Source organism: Chiloscyllium plagiosum, unplaced genomic scaffold (assembly GCF_037043375.1).
Source record: "Chiloscyllium plagiosum isolate Xiang-an unplaced genomic scaffold, Cpla_swu_hap1 HiC_scaffold_45, whole genome shotgun sequence".
Lineage (NCBI taxonomy): Eukaryota > Metazoa > Chordata > Chondrichthyes > Orectolobiformes > Hemiscylliidae > Chiloscyllium > Chiloscyllium plagiosum.
Window position 1 is genome coordinate 91175384 of NW_028270183.1, and position 22216 is coordinate 91197599.

The following is a 22216-nucleotide window of genomic DNA, read 5'->3' on the forward strand; positions in this document are numbered from 1 at the left end:
CCCTCTAATTCTGCTCATATATTAATTACAGAAACCATGTTGAAATTCTTTTTTTTCTGTTTTGTATATCTGGTAAATATATAAACTATTGCATTTAGTTTCATTATAAACTCCATTCATTATCTGTATATTTCAGAACCTTTCCTCACAAATATCTAAGAACAAGACTGTAAGCACCGTTTTTATCTTGAACTGAATTATATCTTGAATTATCTTCCATCACCAAACCTGTCCACTACTCGTTTCATAATACCCCGAATCTCCAACTCTGCGTCAGTGCGGTTGCTGAATAAACCATTATCTAAACCAAAGTTGAATATCACACTTTACAGTTCCAGTTCCCTTCTGGTCACTGATCCAGTTACACATATTTCAATCACAAACTTGTTCTTGTCTCCAAATTTACTTCATAATGGGGACAATGTGTCAGAGTAGGAAAGTCGCTGGGTGGATAATTCAGAGTCACACGTCATTACACGAAAGACATTGTTTCAAATCCTACCACAGCTGGTAGCAGAACATAAATTCAAATAATATGAACGGAAATTTAAAAAAAACAAATTTCACGAACTGTAACCATAAAATGAGCAGCATTTTGTCCAATAACCTATCCGTTTTACTGATATCCTTTGGTAACGAAATATAACATGTAACCGAGTTTGGATTAAGAGTGATTCATACCCATAGCAATGTGTTTGGTTCTATACTGCCTTGCGAAATGGTCACAGTCAATGGAAATTAGTGATGGTTATCAAATGGTACCCTTGTCAGCGGTGCTGAAATCCCGTAAAATAACAAAATAAAGGGTAAATCAAACAAAGAAAGATACTGGAGATCAGAAACAGAAAGAAACAGAGTGCTGAGGGATAGGTTTGGCAGCCTCAGTTGACATATAAACAGGGTTTTGAGTACTCTGATCACTGTTCAGGTCTGAAAGTAGCTGGGAATTAGTGTAATGTGTATTGGTGGAGTGATCTAATTATGAAGAAATAGAGAGAAAGGAAAAGGAATCAACAAAGGAATTGTTGATAATCATTTGGGATGGAATTAATATATAAGATTATTATCACTGATTTTCCACATTTTCCCATATTCCTGAGTATCATGCTCAGGTCAGTATATGTCCCTGTTTAAAGTGAGTTATGTTTCCTCTGTTTCTATTTCGTGAGTGTGGTCATCTTCTTTTATTCACTAACGGTTCATCAGTGTTATTTCTGAGTCAGTATATGTTTCCCTTTCGCAGTTGCCCTTGATAAGCTATTGGTGAGCTGCCTTCTTGAACCACTGCAGGCTGCCAGTGCTTAGCCAGGAATGCAAACTAAAGGGAGGATGGCATTTTAACACTGAGTGGGTGTACTATGTACGTAAAGATTTGACTTGTTCCTGTTATTGGAAAGTCAGAGGAAGTTCGCTGGATGGTAACCTTGGATTTGCGTTGTCAGCTGCACTGATTGTTCAGGGAGATCTGAGGGTCTTGTATCCCCACAATGGACAAGGTGTAGACACTGCATTTACAAATTGTCTGCGTCTGCAGAGACCGCACAGAGAGGGCCAAGACACTCCACTATCATTTTTGCTACTTCCCAATGTAGTGTCTTATCCAGGTCCGAAGTGTGAAGCCAGTTCATTTCAACAATGAGGAGGCCACAGAGCTTTGTAACCTCAATCAGCACAACCTGTAGTTTCATACCAGAGAGAAGACTGTACTGACAATACCAAACAAATGTTTTGATTCTAGAACATTCCGGACATGTGGGGGTGATACATCCAATATGCCACATTGTCATCTTCTCACATATTCGCTACGTGGCAGAGGCCATCTCTGTTCGAGGTAAGAATGTTGGTTCTGTCTCCACAGAGGAAGCAACAGGAAATCTTTTGGAAATGGGCTGTAGGTTTGCTCGCTGAGCTGTAGGTTTGGTATCTAGACGTTTCATTACCTGGCCAGGAAACATCATCAGTGGGGACCTCCAAGGGAAGCGAAGCTGTTGTCTCCTGCTTTCTATTTATATGTTTGTCTTGGATGGGGTTCCTGGGGTTAGTGGTGATATCACTTCCTGTTCGTTTTCTGAGGGGTTGATAGATGGTATCTAGATCTATGTGTTTGTTTATGGCCTTGTGGTTGGAGTGCCAGGCCTCTAGGAATTCTCTGGCATATCTTTGCTTCGCCTGTACCAGGATAGATGTGTTGTCCAAGTTGAAATGGTGTCTTTTTTATCCACGTGTAGGGCAACCAGGGAGAGAGGGTCGTGTCTTTTTGTGGCTCGCTGGTGTTCGTGGATCCTAAAGACTAACTTTCTTCCTGTTTGTCCTACGTAGTGTTTGTGGCAGTCCTTGCACGGAATTTTGAAGTTGACGTTGGTTTTGTCCGTGGGTTTGACTGGGTCTTTCAAGTTTGTTAGTGTTTGTTTGAGAATGTTGGTGGGTTTGTGTGCTATCAGGATTCCGAGAGGTCTTAGTAGTCTGGTTGCCATTTCTGAGACTTATTTGATGTATGGTAAGGTGATTAGGGTTTCTGGCTCTGTTAGGCCTGCTTGTCGTGGTTTGTTCCTGAGGAATCTGCGGACGGTATTTTGTAGTATCTGTTCTTCTTGAATACGTTGTATAGGTAGTTCTCCTCTGTTTTCCGAAGTTTGTCTGTGCTGCAGTGTGTGGTGGCTCGTTGGAATAATGTTCTGACACAGCTTTGTTTGCGTGTGTTGGGATGGTTGCTGGTGTAGTTAAGTATTTGGTCAGTGTTTATCTGTTTTCTGTACACACAGGTTTGTAGTTCTCCGTCATCGATTCTCTCGACTGTGACGTCCAGGAATGCGAACTTGTTGCCGGTTTCTTCCTCCTTGGTGAACTTTATGCCTGTGAGGGTGTTGTTGATGATGTTATATGTCTCTTCTATCTTGTTTCGTTTTGTGATGACAAAGGTGTCATCTACCTAGCGGACCTAGATTTTTGGTTTGATCGTTGTTCAGGCTGTTTGTTCTCGTCTTTTGGAAACGTTAGAGAACAGGGTGACTGGCGAAAGTGAGGAACTTCAAAAATCTAGAGTTATGAAAGTTTATGTATTGGAAAGGTTCATGGTAGTGAAGGTTGGTAAGCTGCTGGACAAGATGTGTGATGAATTTAGAGGGCTGCATAGATAGTGTTGGAGAATTCAGCTCGCTGGATAACACTTTTGGTATCTGGTAGAGACACGATGGGTCAATGGCCTCCTTCTGCACTCTCAATTCCTTAATTGAGGAGGGAGGAAAAAGTTCATCAAAACTCCTTAGATGATGGAAAAACATCCTACAGACTGCAAATTAACCTGTCTGAACGCAAAATAGATTAACAGAAAACCAACAGATCGATAATTTGACGTCGGGTATGAGGAAAATATTTACATTTTTTTGTAATTAACAATAACCAGACCCTCGGTGAATAATGATATGATTTAGCAGAGTCAGCCGAGATTCATGACAGGAAAATTATTTTTGATAAAAATACTGGAGTTTATGGAGAATGTTAGTTGTGACATCGACGAATGAGAAGAGGTGGGAGTAGTGTATTTTAATCTGAGAAGATACTTTGACATGGTTGCACACAGGTGAGTGACGAAAGTAACAGTGTAGCATAAGGGAGAGTATACTAAATGAATTGAGAATTGAATGATGGAGAGAATACTGAGAGCAGGGCCCTGTTCTGTTCTGAAGACTACTACTCATTGGTATCTCATGTATGAGTCGTTGAAACACCACGATTCACAACGCAAATAAATGATTTGAACATCAAATGATGTGAGCATCGTATACAGTACTTTTCATTTAGTATTTCTTAGAATGTGAGAAGTAGGGAAGCACTTTTCTCGAAACGGACCTTGATGTCCTTGGTCATAAGTCACTAACAGAATTCATGCAGGCAATCTATAAATCACTACAGTGAATTGTATGTTACCCTTCATTACAAAATGAATCGAGGTAGGAGTAAAACTGAAGAGAGTTCTTGAAGCAGTATTTGTGGTACTCTGGACAGAGGTTCGCTTCTTTTATAAGCAAAACCTCCACGTCACAGAGACAGTGCAATGGATTTTCACCAGACTAATCCCTGGGTTGACGATACTATGAGGAGAGTGTGAAGGAAATAAGTGTTCAATTTGTATTAAATGTTGAAGATTATGGACGAACACTCATTATGTCGAGTGAAAGACATTGATGGCATCAGGAATTGTATTTTCGCGATGGTACCTTGCCGGATAGTTTACGTATCTCTGTGGGCCCCCCATATTAGGCGAGACAGAGCTCCAGGCTCTGAATACACACTCACTATCTAAAAGTGCAGTTGGTTTGTGACCCTTCACTGAACATCATAGAACATAGAACATAGAACAGCACAGAACAGGCCTTTCAACCTACGATGTTGTGCCGACCACTGATCCTCATGTATGCACCCTCAAATGTTTGTGACCATATGCATGTCCAGGAGTCTCTTAAATGTCCCCAATGACCCTGCCTCCACAACTGCTGCTGGCAACGCATTCCATGATCTGACAACTCTCTGTGTAAAGAACCCGCCTCTGACATCCCCTCTATAATTTCCTTTAACCAGCTTAAAACTATGACCCCTCGTTTTTGTCATTTCTGCCCTGGGAAATAGTCTCTGGCTATCCACTCTATACATGCCTCTCATTATCTTCTTTACCTCAATTAGGGTCCCTCTTCTCCTCCTTTTCTCCAATGAAAAAAGTCCGAGCTCAGTCAACCTCTCCTCATAAGATAAGCTCTCCAGTCCAGGCAGCATCCTCGTAAACCTCCTCTGAACCCGCTACAAAGCATCCACATCTTTCTTATAATAGGGCGACCAGAACTGGACGCAGTATTGCAAGTGGGGTCTAACCAAAGTTTTATGGAGCTGCAAAAAGATCTCACGACTCTTAAACTCAATCCCCCTCTTAATGAATGCCAAAAGACCATATGCTTTCTTAACAACCCTGTCTACTTGGGTGGCTATTGTAAGGGATCTATGTACCTGCACTGCAAGATCCCTCTGTTCCTCCACACTGACAAGAATCTTATCCTTAATCCTGTACTCAGCTTTCAAATTCGACCTTCCAAAATGCAATGCCTCGCATTTATCGAGGTTGAACTCCATCTGCCACCTCTCAGCCCATCTCCGCATCCTGTCAATGTCCCGCTGCAACCTACAACAGCCCTGTATACTGTCAACGACACCTCCAACCTTTGTGTCATCTGCAAACTTGCTGACCCAACCTTCAATTCCCTCATCCAAGCCATTAATAAAAATTACAAACAGTAGAGGCCCAAGGACAGAGCCCTGTGGAACCCCACTCACCACTGACTTCCAGGGAGAATATTTTCCTTCTATTACCATTCGCTGTCATCTGTTGGCCAGCCAATTCTGTATCCAGACAGCTTTGTTCATGTCGTTCATAAATCTGTCAGCAAGCATAATGTCTTATTCCTGAAAGAGGTAGCAAGTTCCACCGGCTTCTGACCTCCAAACAGAACACTAGCCTATCTTATTGGAGATGGAAGTTGCCTTCTTGAGACACGGCACAAAACAAGCACGGTCCTTCCTCACCGTCGGCAAACGAATATAAAATAGCACGTCTGAACCATTAACACCGGAGCCAGGCGGAACAACGTGGAGCAGTCTGTCCGTCCAGTCTTTGCTTATTGGTTTGTCATGTTGGGACGTTGATATCATCCTCCTTTTTTGAGGGGCCTGAGGGACTGAAGCCTCCTGATCCAATTGAAGAAGCTCAAGGACATGATTTGGTGACTGCTGGTTCCTGTTTAACAGCTCAAAACTTTGACTAGTTTCTTTCTCTTCCTGTTTAAACAACAGGCGGGAGAGAATGGGCTATCCCTCTTATCTAATACTTGGGGGGGGGGGTTATTAGCTTCATCATATTCCTATAAATTAGTCTTGAGGTGGTCAATAAGCTCCTCACTTTTTCTGGACTGTCTAGCAGTACTGTTACATGTATTGGATCCACACTTTCACAGCACAAGCCTAAATGTTGTCCGAGTCTTGCCGCACATGAACATACACCACTTCAGGAGATGAGGGGGCACATTGTTGTGAACATTGTGTAATCTTCAGTAGCTATCCGCACTTCTGATCTTATGATGGGCGTAACATATTGATGAAGCAGCTGAAGATGTTTGTGCCGAGTAATCTACCCTGAGGATGGCCTGTAGTAATGTCCCATGACAGAAATGGTAGATGTCCACTAACCCACAAACATTTCCTGAGTGCTCTGAATCACTCCAATGGCTTACTCCTGGTTGCCATTAAGTTCAATTTTCTTCGAGTTTCTTGATATCAACCTCAGTTAAGTTTTGCTTGATATGAGAACCTGACACTCTTACCATGTGTGCATATATTTTATTCATGTCAATAGGTCGCGGTGTACGTGTGGTGAGTGCTTCGTTCTTACAGAGGGTAGTCACTATCAGGACCCTTCCTCTTCATAGAGTTAGGGGAGATCGATCACTTTGAATTTTGGAAGACAGGTATTGATAGATGTTTGACATGTCAGGTAGTTCAGGAGTTGGGGCCGAGAGCAGATCAGCCATGCTCTGATTGAAGGGAAAGTTAGGCTTTAAGAGCTGAGTGACCTACACCTGCTTCTTATGTTCTTTCATTCCGTTATTAGTGGTTTCACTGTTTTTTATATTTTCCCAGAAGTCCTGTGAAGGAATTTTGCAGTCAGAGAGACTGTACAATTTTGCGAGTAATGTCTGGGTACGGCATCAGACATGTATTCACAGTGAATCTTGGTGTACAACATGGCTAATAAATGGAGACAGGGGAACTTCTGCAAGAAGAAACGAAACGAGGGGAACGTTTCACTGACACCTACTCAACCCCAAGAACATTTTCCAATCCATATTAAACCTTGCTTTACTGTGAGCAGAGGCTGAATTTTCTCTGCTTTTTTTGTCTGTGCACCAGTTACAAGGAGAAAGTGGTCTGCAACTGCTCCTGTCTAGCAATTTTGAGGAACTGACTAACATGAGGTGACGTAGAACTGAGAAGCAGGAGTAGTTTCATACTCCACCTGGCACAAAGACTGTGGCTGATCAGATTGTGGCTTTACTTTCCCTTCTGTGGTTCATGATCGTCGAGTCACTTTTCCGAAAAATATTTAACTAACGCACAACTTTGAATAAATGTACACATACAGGTACCACAGACTTGTGGAGAAGAGAATTCCCATCAAACGGCCTTTTGAGAATTTCTCCTGATTCCTCTTCCGGCTGTAGTTGGAGAATCACTGTTTCCTTTTCTAGTCCCACTTCTCCATAGATTCCACCAAATTCTTTATGTGACCAAATGTGTCTTGTGGTAGTTGATATTGGTCTCAGACTGGGTCAGGTTCAAGAACTTCGTCCAAGAACTCCCCACCTACGTTCAGTTCACCACCCACGCCCTCCACCTCCTCCATGATTTTCACTTGCCTGGCCCCCAAAGCCTTATCTTCACCATGGACATCCAGTCCCTATACACCTCCATCCCCCATCACGAAGGCCTCAACGCCCTCCACTTCTTTCTTTCCCGCCGAACCTCCCAGTAAACTTCCACTGACAGCCTCCTTCGACTGACTGAACTGGTCCTCACTCTGAACAACTTCTCTTGCCAATCCTCCCACTTCCTCCAAACCAAAGGAGTAGCCATGGGCACCCGTATGGGCCCCAGCTATACCTGCCTCTTCGTCGGATGTGTGGAACAGTCCATCTTCCACAGCTGCACTGGCACCAACACCCCACCTTTTCTCAGCTACATCGATGACTGTATCGGCGTTATCTTGCGCTCCCATGAGGTGTTTGAAAAGTTCATCCACTTTAATAACACCTTCCACCCCGACCTCAAATTTGCCTGGACCGTCTCAGACTCCTACCTCCCCTTTCTAGACCAATCCATTTCTATCTCAGCCGACCGACTCAACACAGACATTTACTATAAACCGACCGACTCCCACAGCTACCTAAATTACACCTCCTCCCACCCTGCCCCCTGTTTAAATGCCATCCCACATTCCCAATTCCTTCGTCTTCGCCGCATCTGCTCCCAGGAGGACCAATTCCATTACTGAACAACCCAGATGATCTCCTTCTTCAAAGACCGCAATTTCCCCTCAGATGTGGTTGACGATGCTCTCCACCGCATCCCATTCACTTCCCGCTCCTCCGCCCTTGAGCCCCGCCCCTCCAATCGCCACCAGGACAGAACCCCTCTGGTCCACACTTACCACCCCACCAACCTCCAGGTACATCGTATCATTCTTCGTCATTTCCGCCCCCTCCAAACAGACCCCACCACTAAGGATATATTTTCCTTCCCTCCCCTATCTGCGATTCAGAAAGACCACTCCCACCGCGACTCCCTCGTCAGGGCCACACCCCCCATCAACCCGACCTCCACTCCCGGCACCTTCCCCTGCAACTGCAAGAAATGCAAAACTTGTGCCCACACCTCGCTCCCTCACTTCCCTCCAAGGCCCGAAGGGATCCTTCAATATCCGTCACAAATTCACCTGCACATCCACACACATCATTTTCTGCATCCGCTGCACCCGATGTGACCTCCTCTACATTTGGCAGACAGGCCGCCTACTTGCGGAACATTTCACAGAACACCTCTGGGACACCCGCACCAATCAACCCAACCGCACCGTGGCAGAACACTTTAACTCCCCCTCCCACTCCGCCAAGGACATGCAGGTCCTTGGCCTCCTCCATCGCCAAACCATGGCAACATGATGCCTGGAGGAAGAGCGCCTCATCTCCCGCCGAGGAACCCTCCAACCACAAGGGATGAATGCAGATTTCTCCAGCTTCCTCATTTCCCCTCACCCCACCTTATCTCAGTCCCAAACTTCGGACTCAGCACCGCCTCCATGACCTGCAATCTTCTTCCCGACCACTCTGCCTCCACCCCTCTCTGGCCTTTCACCCTCACCTTAACCTCCTTCCACTTATCGCATTTCCAACGTCCCTCCCGCAAGTCCCGCCTCCCTACCTTTTATCTGAGCCTGCTTGGCACACCTTCCTCATTCCTGAAGAAGGGCTGATGCCCGAAAGGATGATTCTCCTGCTCCTTGGATGCTGCCTGACCTGCTGCACTTTTCCAGCAACACATTGTTCAGCTCTGATCTCCAGCATTTGCAGTCCTCACTTTCTCATTCAGGTTCAGTGTTACCAGCAAGTTATGCAGATTATTACATTTTTAAAAAATAAGTTCTAAACCAAAGTTACTCGAGCTACGATGGAAAGATAAATGAGAAACAGTTTGGAAATTAACAATATGTACATCAATATTTGTTTTCTCTGAGACACAGAAATGTGTAAAATCCTGCAAAATATGAATTCAGAAGAGCTTCGTCCAAATAATAATTAATTTCATGACATAAAGAAAATTGCGATTGTCTCAGTTGTTATTCTACATCTGAAGTTATTCTGTTCACACAAGCTGCTAGCATTGGGGTGTCTTCCTGGAACCGTTTGATTTAGCTGAATTTCCTTTGCTGCAGGCAGTAGAGATATTCCATTGAATCCTCAACAGGGGTCCTACATAAGTGAAATAGATACCTGATGGGTTTTCAGCTCTCATATGTTGCTGTTACGCGAAAATCAATCTGAACCATGTACAGTCTCGTTGAAAGTTCCCCTGTCTGTATGACTCCAGCACCGATCTCTTCTCAATTTCGGAGTGATTCATAGTTTAAAATGAAAATACATGTTTATATGTGCCTGCATGAATTTATTTACAATAAATTCATGTCTTCATAGTACCTGCCATAAAATTAATGTATTGTTTCCTTAAAATTGAATCCTTAATTTCACTTTCTCAACCATCGGACATGCTTCTAATGCACTCTCCTCAGGTTAGATGGTTCAATACGAATATCTCCCACTTTAATACCTGAACTGCCCTGGACTTGTATAGGCCACGAGGGATCTAAATACGGTAAACAGCCAAAAAAATTTTAGAGGCTATAAACTCAAGGGCATAAATTAAGGTGATGGGGCAAGATTTTCATACAGAGGGTAGTGTGCGTGTGGAAGGAGCTGCCAGAGGAAGTGTTACAGTTTGATACAATTATAAACGTTATGAGGCATCTGGATGAGTATATGAATAAGAAGGGTTTAGACGGTTATGTGCCTAATGCGGCAAATGGAATTACATCAGAATGAAATATCTGGTGGGTGCAGATGAGCTGGGCCGAACGGTCTATTTACTCGCTGTGTGACTCTATGCATCCATCAGGCCTTCACTTTAGTAACGAGTAAAGTACATCTTTGAAAAGCTTCTAAATCAATTGCATATTTTTCTAACAGTAAAGGGGTTCAGAACTTCACACAATGCATCAGATTATAATCATATGCAAATGAGAAACTGGAGCAGAATTAGGCTATTCGACTCATCATTGCTGAAAACTTTCTCCAAGCCATTCACTTGCCTTGTCCGACTGACCATTGATTGCCTATTAATTGTTGTGTAGGCTTAGTCTTACCAGATCATAGGTTCTGCTCTTGTATTAGCGAGAAACGACTGGTGGTGATTTAACCTGAGGGCCACCAGACCACAGGTGAGGGAAACGGTGGCGAAGGAGGGTCCTTCACGTGGAACTCAAACCGGTAATGGGAACTGATCCCATACTGTTGGCGTCACTCTGCTTTTAAAACAACTGAACTAAACGAATTCTCTACCTATTGAACTAATATATATATATATACATATTTCTTTCTATATTATTTTATACGCACATATATATATATATATATATATATATATATATATATAAAAAACACACACACCCCTGTGTGTTTGTGGGTGCTTGATTGGGGGAGGGGATTCATGTGTTTGCGTGTATGTGCCCATATTTGTGTATATCTCTTTGTGCATGTGTTCTGTGTATTAGTGTCATTGTCTCTGCTTGTGTGTACTTCAGTCTGCATCTCTGCAATCTTGTTTTCCAAGTCATTCCATTAATGAATCAAAGTCTCCCACCTGTCTTCTGTTGTCCTTTCTTTTAATATTCATACGACACTGCACTCTGCTGGCGACCCCACACGATTGCATGAGTGGCAGTTGTTTCTTCGAGAAGACACCAAATGATGTCAATCTCGAACGATGCACAGTTGTTTTGTTTCTCAAATAGTATATTTGGAAGCACAGAGCAGTTTTGCTGTAGTAAGCAATGTTGTTCCTGCGATATTCCGACCACTATTGAGTCTTTTTCAGACTTTTCGATTCTTTCTCGTATAGTTTTTAACCATTAGGAAACATTACAAGTTGCTGAATGTGCAATAACTTATCTCATCCCCTGATAAAATGGTTCAGTCGGAGGTGCACACTTCTATTCTGATGGACCCAACGCGCTGTCATGTTGGATGGTGCTGTGATCTGCAATTCTCCCTCTCTGCATTCCAGACTGAATCATTGAGGCCGATCATCCTGTGCCCCTGTCGCTGTTGGCGACGTTATATCTCTTTTAGCATCAGAGAGACTGCCAAACTTGCATCCACACACAGACTCGCGCAGAAACAAATACACATATAAATGTACCTACACTTAAATACACATTCATACAGATACACAAACAGTAATACAGAAACACAGGCATACACAATAATGCCTTGACATTTATACAGACGTTGGGAATCTGCAAGTATATCTTTAGATTTTCGGTTATTTTCTCACTATGTCACTGGCTGTGTCGTGGTTTCTCAGCATTACTCTTACTCAGATGTTTGAGTTTGCCAGTATGTCAATTGTCTTGCGTGGAGTACGATGTAGTACAATTTCCATGCTTGCAGATATGTGACAGATGAGGATCAAAGTAGAGCAGTGGGAGGTGGTGCGCTTTGGTAGGAATGACTTTGAAAGACAGCATAACACAATCTGTATCTTTCTTGACGGGGTCGAAGAGCAGTGGGTCCTGGATGTGTATGAGCACAGATTATTGAAGATGCAAGGACAGATAGGGAGAGCAGCAAATACAACTGGTACATTTCAGTTTCCGAGCTGTTAACAGTAGTATGCATAAGAGAGTGCCACCGTGCTTCCTTCCTGGGAGTTGTTGTGACTGAGACAAAGTATTGTTAGTTTCAGCCCAAAGAGTCTTAGACGTTGCTTAGCCGACCCCCCCGTTTCAAAGCTTAGCTGCTTGTCCATTACTCGCTATCACAGAGAAGGAGCAAAACGTGACTAACATTTGTTGGGGGGGAGAGGGGCAGTATTTGTGGCAAGTCATCATAAATCTATTAGTTTTAAAATAGAGGTGGAAACGGACGAACTGGAACTAAAATGTCAGGTTCGAAATTGGAGGAAGGTCAAATTTGATGATATTAGGCACGAACTTTTAAAATACGATTGGACCTCATAGTGGCCATCTGGGAAGGGGGACGCCGACAACAACGAGATATCAAGAGTTCAGAGTCAGTATGCTCCTGTTAGGGTAAAGGGTAAAGGTGGGAGTTGTGCGAAATGCTGGATGAGTCGAGAAGTTGAGGTTCTGTTCTTGGATAAGTGGGAATCACATGTCAGATATAGACAGCAGGAATCGAGTTTTTTTCAATATTCAGTCATGGGACGAAGGTGTCGTTGGGTAGGTAGAACTTATTGGCCATCTCTAATTTCCCATAGGTCAGTTCAGAGTTAAACACATTGCTGTGTGGCTGGAGTCACATGTAGACTAGACCAGGTAAGTATTAGGGTGTCGGTTTGTTCGCTGAGCTGTAGGTTTGATATCCAGACGTTTCGTTACCTGGCTGGGTAACATCATCAGTGGCGAACTCCAAGTGAAGCGAAGCTGTTGTCTCCTGCTTTCTATTTATATCTTTCTCCTGGATGGGGTTCCTGGTGTGAGAAACAAAAGCTCACTCACTTTAATATTTTCAGTCCGAGACCAAATATCTGAATCAGCCGTTTATTTGTACACTTGCAAGTGGGTGCCCTGTCCAATTGCCAGGTACGGCAATTAGAAATGCACAGTATATCCCAATAAACTCTTGCAATTTATACAGTTTATTTTCCCATATGTTTTCCTTATTCCATTGTTTGTTCCCTGCTTCGCTTATGTCACTCATTTCCTTAAGACGGATACCACAACTTCAGTTTATCCTGTCTTGTCCGTGACAAACTCTTATATCTGACTCCCATCAGGGTGTTTGACGTCAGTCTACCGTAGGTTATTGATTAGGCATATCTTTTCTTCTATCAGCATCTATTTCTATCCAGAGGCCACTTTGACCTCTTTAATTAGGGTTTGTTCCTGTGTCTCTGTGCAAGCGGGGAAAACAGAAGGTTTTCTGTTTGCCCACACATCCACCATTGTTCTGTAATCACGTCTCATGCTAACATACCATTTTCTTTTTGCTGAATATATATTTTCTCATTCCTGTTCTGTATCAGAATTCATAGTTGCAGAAATAACATTAATTCATTTATATCCCACAATTTCCCCTTTTTCTTTTTATTACTATCTGTTATCTTCTGCATTTTTGTCTCCTTTTATAAAAACATTGTTCCTAAAATTCGCAAGCATAATTTCAGAGATTTCATCCATCTTAGTCTCATTCATCTCCTTATTATTTAGTTGATAAAGTTCCTCTGTCTGATTCCCCTCAGGGGCACTCGTTTCACCAACGCTGTTTCAATCAGTCTTTGGTTGAGCCCTCGTATACAGGGCCGAAAATGTGTTGCTGAAAAAGCAGGTCAGGCGGCATCCAGGGAACAGGAGAATCGACGTTTCTGGCATAAGCCCTTCTTCAGGAATGACGAAAGTTTGTCCAGCAGGCTAAGATAAAAGGTAGGGAGGAGGGACTTGGGGGAGGGGCGTCGGAAATGTGATAGGTGGAAAGACGTCAAGGTGAGGGTGATAGGTCAGACTGGGGTGGGGGCGGAGAGGTCGGGAAGAAGATTGCAGGTTAGGAATGCGGTGCTGAATTCGATGGATTTGACTGAGACAGGGTGGGGGGAGGGGAAATGTGGAAACTGGTGAAATCCGAGTTCATCCCTTGTGGTTGGAGGGTTCCTAGGCGGAAGATGAGGCGCTCTTCCTCCAACCGGCGTGTTGTTGTGGTCTGGCGATGGAGGAGTCCAAAGACCTGCATATCCTTGGTGGAGTGGGAGGGGGAATTGAAATGTTGAACCACCAGGTGGTTGGGTTGGTTGGTCCGGGTGTTCCAGAGGTGTTCTCTGAAACGCTCCGCAAGTAGCCGGCCTGTCTCCCCAATATAGAGGAGGCCACATCGGGTGCAGAGGATGCAATAGATAATGTGTGTGGAGGTGCAGGTAAATCTGTGGCGGATATGGAAGTTTCCTTTGGGGCCTTGGAGGGAGGTGAGGCGGGAGGTGTGGGCGCAAGTCTTGCACCTCCTGCGGATGCAGGGGAAGGTGCCGGGAGTGGAGGTTGGGTTGGTGGGGGGTGTGGATCTGACGAAAGAGTCACGGAGGGAGTGGTCTTTACGGAATGCTGAGAGGGGAGGGGAGGGAAATATATCCTTGGTGGTGGGGTCCGTTTGGAGGTGGCGGAAATGATGGCTGATGATGCGCTGTACATGGAGATTGGTGGGGTAGTAGGTGAGGACCAGTGGGGTTCTGTCCTGGTGGCGGTTGGAGGGGCGGGGTTCAAGGGCGGAGGGGCGGGAAGTGGAAGAGATGCGGTGGAGGGCATCGTCGACCACGTCGGGGGGGAAATTGCGGTCCTTGAAGAAGGAGGCCATCTGGCTTGTGCGTTTTTGGAACTGGTCCTCCTGGGAGCAGATGCGGCGGAGTCGAAGGAATTGGGAGAATGAGGTGGCGTTTTTACAGGGGGCAGGATGGGAGGAGGTGTAGTCCAGGTAGCTGTGGGAGTCGGTCGGTTTGTAGTAGCCTGATAGTCTGACCTATCACCCTCACCTTGACCTCTTTCCACCTATCATATTTCCGACGCCCCTCCTCCAAGTCCATCCTCCCTACCTATTATCTTAGCCTGCTGGACAAACTTTCCTCATTCCTGAAGAAGGGCTTATGCCCGAAACGTCGATTCTCCTGTTCCCTGGATGCTGCCTGACTTGCTGCGCTTTTCCAGCAACACATTTTCGGCTCTGATCTCCAGCATTTGCAGACCTCACTTTCTCCCCTCGTATACAGGGTATGACACAACAGCCAATGGCCACCAATACCCCGACTACTACTATCAGGGAAGGAAGGATAAAAACCAACACCCCCTTTGTCTGCTAAAATCATATTAAGGGCTATTCTGTTTTCCCATGCCATCCTACTTGTCGCATCAAGCTGTTCTGATATTCCTTTAACCGCCTCTCTTGTATAATTTATAAATTGCTGTTGATTATAGAAAATGTAATTTATCCAATCTACATTTTTATTAATTGTTGCCCACCAAAAGAGAGCTGACTCAAAGCCTGCTGCAATCTGGTTACGAGCTTAGAATTCAGGTACTCCCCTAGGGACTCCTACCGAGTCGAGATAAATCCTGTCATCAAAAGAAGTATCTAACAGTAATCTCTTACCCCTTCCCTTTTTCCCTACTATCTTTTCCTTCTCAAATGCCAAGGTAAATGGAATTGCCAAATGTACAATTGCGCATATCCCTTTCCAATCCGGAGGTAGTGTGGGTCTCAATATTTTTCCTCCACAGTACCACCACAGATCCGCTCGGCGAACCTTTAGTGCTGAGTAGTTCCCTCCCTTCTCCGTTTCAGTAACATTCTTATCTCTGTACATAATTTCAGCTCCCCCAAATCTCTCGACCGACTCGTACCTCGTCTGTGCACACACGACGTGTGATTTCCAACTGAGGCGGAAAATGTGGGGGGACCTTTTACATCTTTCTTCTCCAAGGGAGGGAACATCAGAGAAGGGGAGGTACAATTCCTATCATTCCATGCAGTCTCATCCTGGTACAGGGCTATCATACATTTCATGCCCTTCCTGTCTCTGTTCCACCCGAGCAGAAAGGGAACCACCTGGGCCACTGGCCTACCAGAGGCACATGCATAGCAATTGCTTTTGTTCAGACCTTGTTACAGTATACTTTACCCATTCAACCCAGGCATTTGCATCCCCGTACTCAGTCTCTATCTCGATGGTCTGTTTAAAATCCTTTACCTCTATAATTTTTACTACTTTAGAATCATCGGGAGGGGTGAAAAATTGTATCTCATTACCCAGTAATTCTACCCGTTTTCCCTGTCCTACGCTAATTCGAAAACAACAGCCCACAAACTCCTTCCCATTTGCTTTCATTTCAATCCCAAATGTTTCATTTAATTGTATTTCAGAAGTGCCATGTGGTTTTCCTTATCGTTAACTATATGGGGTTACACTTTTTATCGGGACAATCGCGTGCTGGTCGGAAGGGGACCCGGTGTACTGTGACGAGACCATAATACCAAGTACCATCCCAGAGGCCATCTCCATAGGACTTAAGATGTATCTCTGAGTTGGGGTATTGTCTCTGATTAGCTACATCCCCACAATTTACTAAGCTATCCCCACAATTTACTAAGCTACATTCATCAGTGTCTATTACTTGTGGATTATCAGACTCAGGAACCATTAATAATACATATGAAAATGATATGTGACAAAATCTTAATACCAAGTGGGTTAGCATCATAACTCTAAGCATTCCCAGTATTCTAATCATTATGCTAAAACACAAAAAGACTTAATATACAATCTTTCAGAAATAATCCCGCGCTCGCGTCGCCACTGTATAGTCAATTACACAAAGTCTCTTTAGTCTGAGTTTCAGCGGGTCTTGCATTGATTCTGCTGTCCAGACTTCTTCCTCAACTGGAGGGTCCACTGGCCCTTTGATCCGAGTGTAATGAATCCAGCCTTTCTCCGCCGTCCTTATTGCCGTTTCGGTAGTCAAAAGAGCCTGATACGGCCTTTCCCAGTCTGGCTGCAGCTTAGTCTCTGTCCATGATTTTATTAAGATACAATCTCCTGGCCGGATGGGATGAACAGCAAATTCAAGGGGCGGAGTCTGTGCCAATAGACCCTGTTTTCTGAGGAAAGATAAAGAGGAGGACAAACCCAGTATATACTTCTTTAAAAACAAATCTTTAGTTTCGGGAATTGGCAATTCTCCTTGCGTTCCCAGATAAGGTAATCCAACTAAGATTTCATAGGGGGATAGTCCCAAATCTTTCCTCCGCCAAGGGACAAGCCCAAAAGGCATCCTTTAAATCTATCACACTAAACCATCTGTAATCATGAGGGATCTTACTTAATAAGGGGTTTGGGGTTTGGCACCACTGGGTGCCTGATCTGTACTATTCGATATAATGTTCTCAAATCCTGCACCAATCGATAAATTCCATCAGATTTCCACACTGGTAGAATTGGGGTATTATAAGGAGACATACATCCAATAGTCCATCTCTAATCAGTCCCTCAATTACTGGCTGCAGTCCTCGTTTATCTTCTATGGAAATAGGATATTGTCGTTCACAGATAACTTCTCCTTTTCGTTTTAAATTTATTGTAAGGGGAGGGATCTGTAGTTTTCCACGATTCCCTTCTCTAGCCCATACAATAGGGTCTATCTTTCTCTCTGCATCCTCTGTCAAGATCGCCAGTTGTACAACTAATTCTTTTTCCTCAATTCCAATCTCCAGTCCTAAAAGGATAATTAAGTATCTCCCCAGTAAGTTACTTCCGATATCAAGGATATAGAGCAGTTCCCCTGTGACCCTATCCTTAGGATCTTCTATCATCATAGGTTCAAATACGGGAACAGTAAATCCTTCCCCTTTTACCACTGAAACAAAGAAACAATAATTGACCGTGTCGACATTTCTACCTTCTTTGTTTTAAAATTCAGCAATGACCGTGCTGCCCCCGCATCTACTAGGAAGACTACCTCCTCCCGACAGGGTCCCACCTTCAAGCTTATCAAGGGTCTCAATCAAAAACTAACAAACTTAAAATACCCAATACATCCCATGGACAAAACCAACGTCATCTACAAAATTCCATGCAAGGATTGCCACAAACACTACATAGGACAAACAGGAAGAAAGTTAGCCATCAGAATATATGAACACCAGTTAGCCACAAAATGACACGACCCTCTCTCCCTCGTCGCCCTACACACGGATGAAAAAAGCCACCATTTCAACTGGGACAACACATCTACTCCGTGATAGGCTAAGCAAAGGCATGCAAGAGAATTCCTTGAGGCCTGGCACTCCAAACACAACGCCATAAACAAACACAAAGTTCGTGATGCCATCTAACAACCCCTCAGAAAATGAACAGGAAATGATATCACCACAAACGCCAGGAACCCCATCCAGGGGAAAGATATAAATAGAAAGCACGACACAACGGCTTCGCTTCACTTGGAGGTCACCACTGATGATGTTACCCAGCCAGGTAACGAAACGTCTGGATATAAAAGCTACAGCTCAGCGAGCAAACCGACACCCTAAATCTCAACCTGAGCTACATAAATTAACAAACCTTGCAATAGGTAAGTATTGCAGTTTGCTTCCTTAAAGGACAATTGTGTAACAGATTGGTTTTCCAAACAATTGAAAATGGATTAATCATCGTCATTAGACTCTTAATTCCATGTATAAAGTGAATCGCCAGAGGAGTCTAAAGTCAGTGGGGCTGCACCTCAGAAGGAAATCAGGAGGGCAAACAGGGTAAAAGTGGTCGCTATGGCAAGTAAAGATAAGAAGAATCCAAAGGCTTTTTAGAAATGCATTAAAGAGAAAAGAGCAACGAGGGAGATCAACATCGTTGCCGATGTGCAGAACTGCTTGAGATGAAAGAGGTATCACAAAAGCATTTTGCATCATATTGACTATGCAGGAGGTTATGGAAGCTTGGGAATTTCGAAATAATCAATGACATCTTGGAAATTGTCTGTATTACAGAGAGGTTCTTAAAACGTATAAAGTTGGAAAAATCTCCAGGACCTGATCAGATGTACCCTCGAAGTCGTGGAAAGATAGGGAACAGAATGCTGGGCCCCATGATGAGAAATATGAATCATTGTTAGCCAAAGGTCAGGTGTTGGAAGACTGGAGTTTGGCTAACGTGGTGTCATTACTAAAAGAATCTCAGAAGGGTGATAAAGAAAAGTGGTGAGCCTGACGCTATTTGTGAATAGTGCCAGATCAGTGCAGGGTTGCACATGTCCCAACGTGTTTATAAAACAAGACAGAGATAAATCAACAGACCAGCTGTATAAAATGACTGATGGAGCCATGTCTAGAGGCCATAAAGCAACGTACAAATATTTATTGTTCACTGACTTTGTGCAATGCTGCTCCAAGTTTAAAATGCTCATTTATTAAGGCCTTTCAGAACATTGAGACATCGTTCAGAGCACCGAGACTGCTGCTCAGGAACGGGGAGAAACCAATATGACACAATGTGCCTGTTACAGAGGGATATGAGGAGGTTCGTCAGCCCATACGAGCCTTTTCCTACTTAAAGAGTTGGAAAGCTGAAATTTGGCACATTTTGCAAAAGGAATGAGTCAAAACATAGAGAAGTATTGCTGCAGCTGCGCGAGGTGTTAATGAAAGGACACCTAGAGTAGATAGCGCTGTTTGTTTTTCTGTAACTGAGAAGGGTGAGAGCTCCAGCAAATACTGTTAACTAGCTATTTATCATCCAAGGGTTGCTGCGACATTTAATGCCTCCGGCCTGCTATAAACGCTGAGGAGAAGGCCATTCATCCTATTGAGGCTGGTACAGAGGGATAGGATGAGGCCATTCCATCCAGACCGAGTAAAAGTTCCCTTTTATTATGATATAAAATTTTTGTAAGTAAGAGGTTAACTGAACCTATTTGTACAGTCATGATTTGAAGACGCTGGTGTTGGACTGGGGTGCACAATGTTAAAAATCCCCACTTTATAGAACAATAGAATTTATAGCCCGTTTTATAGTGGGATGTAATTGAAATTATACATTGAAAAAGACCCAGATTATTTCGTTCATATGTAAATCACAAAATAACTTTTAAAAGATATATTCTCTGTTTATAACACGGTGTTTAGTCTCTCTGTGTTGACTACACAAACCTTTGCCAGTTGTCCACATTTGAACTGATTTCCTCCATGCGTATTCTATCTCAAAAGAACGGTTTTCATATCGACTGCAAGCAACACACCCACACAAATACACAAAATGTATTACCTTATACTTGTGCAAATGAGATACAGAACTATACATTTTTGGGAGTTCATTTACTTTCACTCGATGGATATGAGTGATATACTGCAATGGTTTGCAACACAGATAGCCCAATTTATGGAGTACTCCACTCGAACGGTCTGCACATCTCTCCATTATGGCTGGTACCTTGCCCCGTTTATGGTGTCTGGGGCGGTTCGATGATGCAGATTCAGAACTTGATGTGACAAACCATTTCTACTGATCTGACAATGTCTTTATTGAATTTTCTCGTCCTTATGATTGGGCCAACCATTGTCTCACTTCTGCTGTCAGTTCTACTCTCCTTTCTCCTTATCCATAAGTTCACAACATGTTAGCAATTAATTAATTAATTACTTGCCTTTCTGTGTCGTTCCCTGAACTTTGCTTTTGACTTCTCAGTATGTCGAGTGTTGGCATTTTGTAGATCAGAAAAAATGAAATGGTGTGTTTCGGGCCGTTATTCACTTCCCATTGTGTCCCATATGGTGCTCCGTGTTGGATAGAGGTACTTTTCATCAGCTTTGACGTATGTCTTTGTAACTTGGTCTGTGCCTGTCCCTGGACCGCCTTTTATCCCTCCCAGCTGATTGTGCGGTCAGTTACATGAGGAAGTCCCTCAAGTATTATTCTGAACGGTCAGACATCTATCTTGCAGCTTGCGGACTTCTACCTGTCTCCTGTTATTGAAAGGTTAGTGCAGGTGCTGGGGATGTTATGTTGGAGGTTGTACTGTGAGCTGCCTCAGATATTCAGGGAGACATGCGGAATCTGGAAGGGGAGACAAGGCGCTCTGTCTTCCCTTCTTGTGGATCGTTTCACGGAACATCTCTGGGTCACCCGCACCCACCAACCCCACCGCCCTCTGGCTAAACACTTCAGCGCCCGCTCCCTCTCCATCAACGACAGGCAGGTCCAGCCAACCGTTGCTACTCGACGCCTGAATGAAGAATGCCTCATATTTCGCCTTGTGACCCTAGAAACACAAGGGATAAATGTGGATTTTAACAGCCCCCTCACTTCCTCTCCCCCTACATTATCCCAGTCCCAAGCCTCCAACTCGACACTGCCCACCAGGCTGTCCATCCCTCCTCCCTCAGAACTATCACCTTCTCCATCACCTTAAAACACACATCGCCTTCTCAGCTAACTCCCCCACAACCCCAACCCCGTCCGATTTATCTCTCAGCTTTTTCCAACAAGCCTCATTCCTGATGAAGGGCTGATGCCTGAAACGTTGATTTTGCTGCTCCTCGTTTGCTGCCTGACCTGCTGTGCATTCCCAGCAACACATTCTCGACAATACAATGATGTTTGTAAATAAATGACTTGGGAGAAACTTTTTGTGTTGCAAGTAATAATTATCGATAAAGTTAACATGACTGTCCAATGCAGTATGGAGAAACAATTAATGCAGTGCATTTGAGTTTTTAGGAATGTTTTTTCATAAAGTCCCACGCCTAGAATGCAAAATCAAACCGAGTGGTAATGGGGTTAATACATAAACATGGTTTTAGAATGGGCGAGCTCACAGGAAGCAATGTATCGCTTTAAAGATAGCCTTGTTTTGTAGCAAAAGCAACATGGGATACCACAGACAGTGGTACCTCGGCCTCAGCTATTCCCAGTACATCTCAAACATTTGATTGAGAGGATCAAATGCAATGTTTACAAGTCTGCTGTTGGTTCTAGCCGATGTTGGATTGCAGTGGGTGAGGAGGATGTAATAAAGCTCCAAGGTGATTGAGACAAGTGGAGTGACTGGGCAAATACGTGGCAGCTGAAGAGCAATGTGTGTAGATCTGATGTTGTGATCTTTGGTGGGAAAAATAGAATGGCAAAATATCCTTTGAAAAGGCATTTGTGAAAGAACGTTGATAGAATAAGGTGAATTATGGTCATTTTCTTTTCTCCGCTGCAAACCCCTCCGAGGTCAATGCAGGACAGTGAGTTCTGAAGCCAGACGTCACTACTGGAAATGGCATTGGCACGCTGACCAGTGTACATAGACCCACATGGG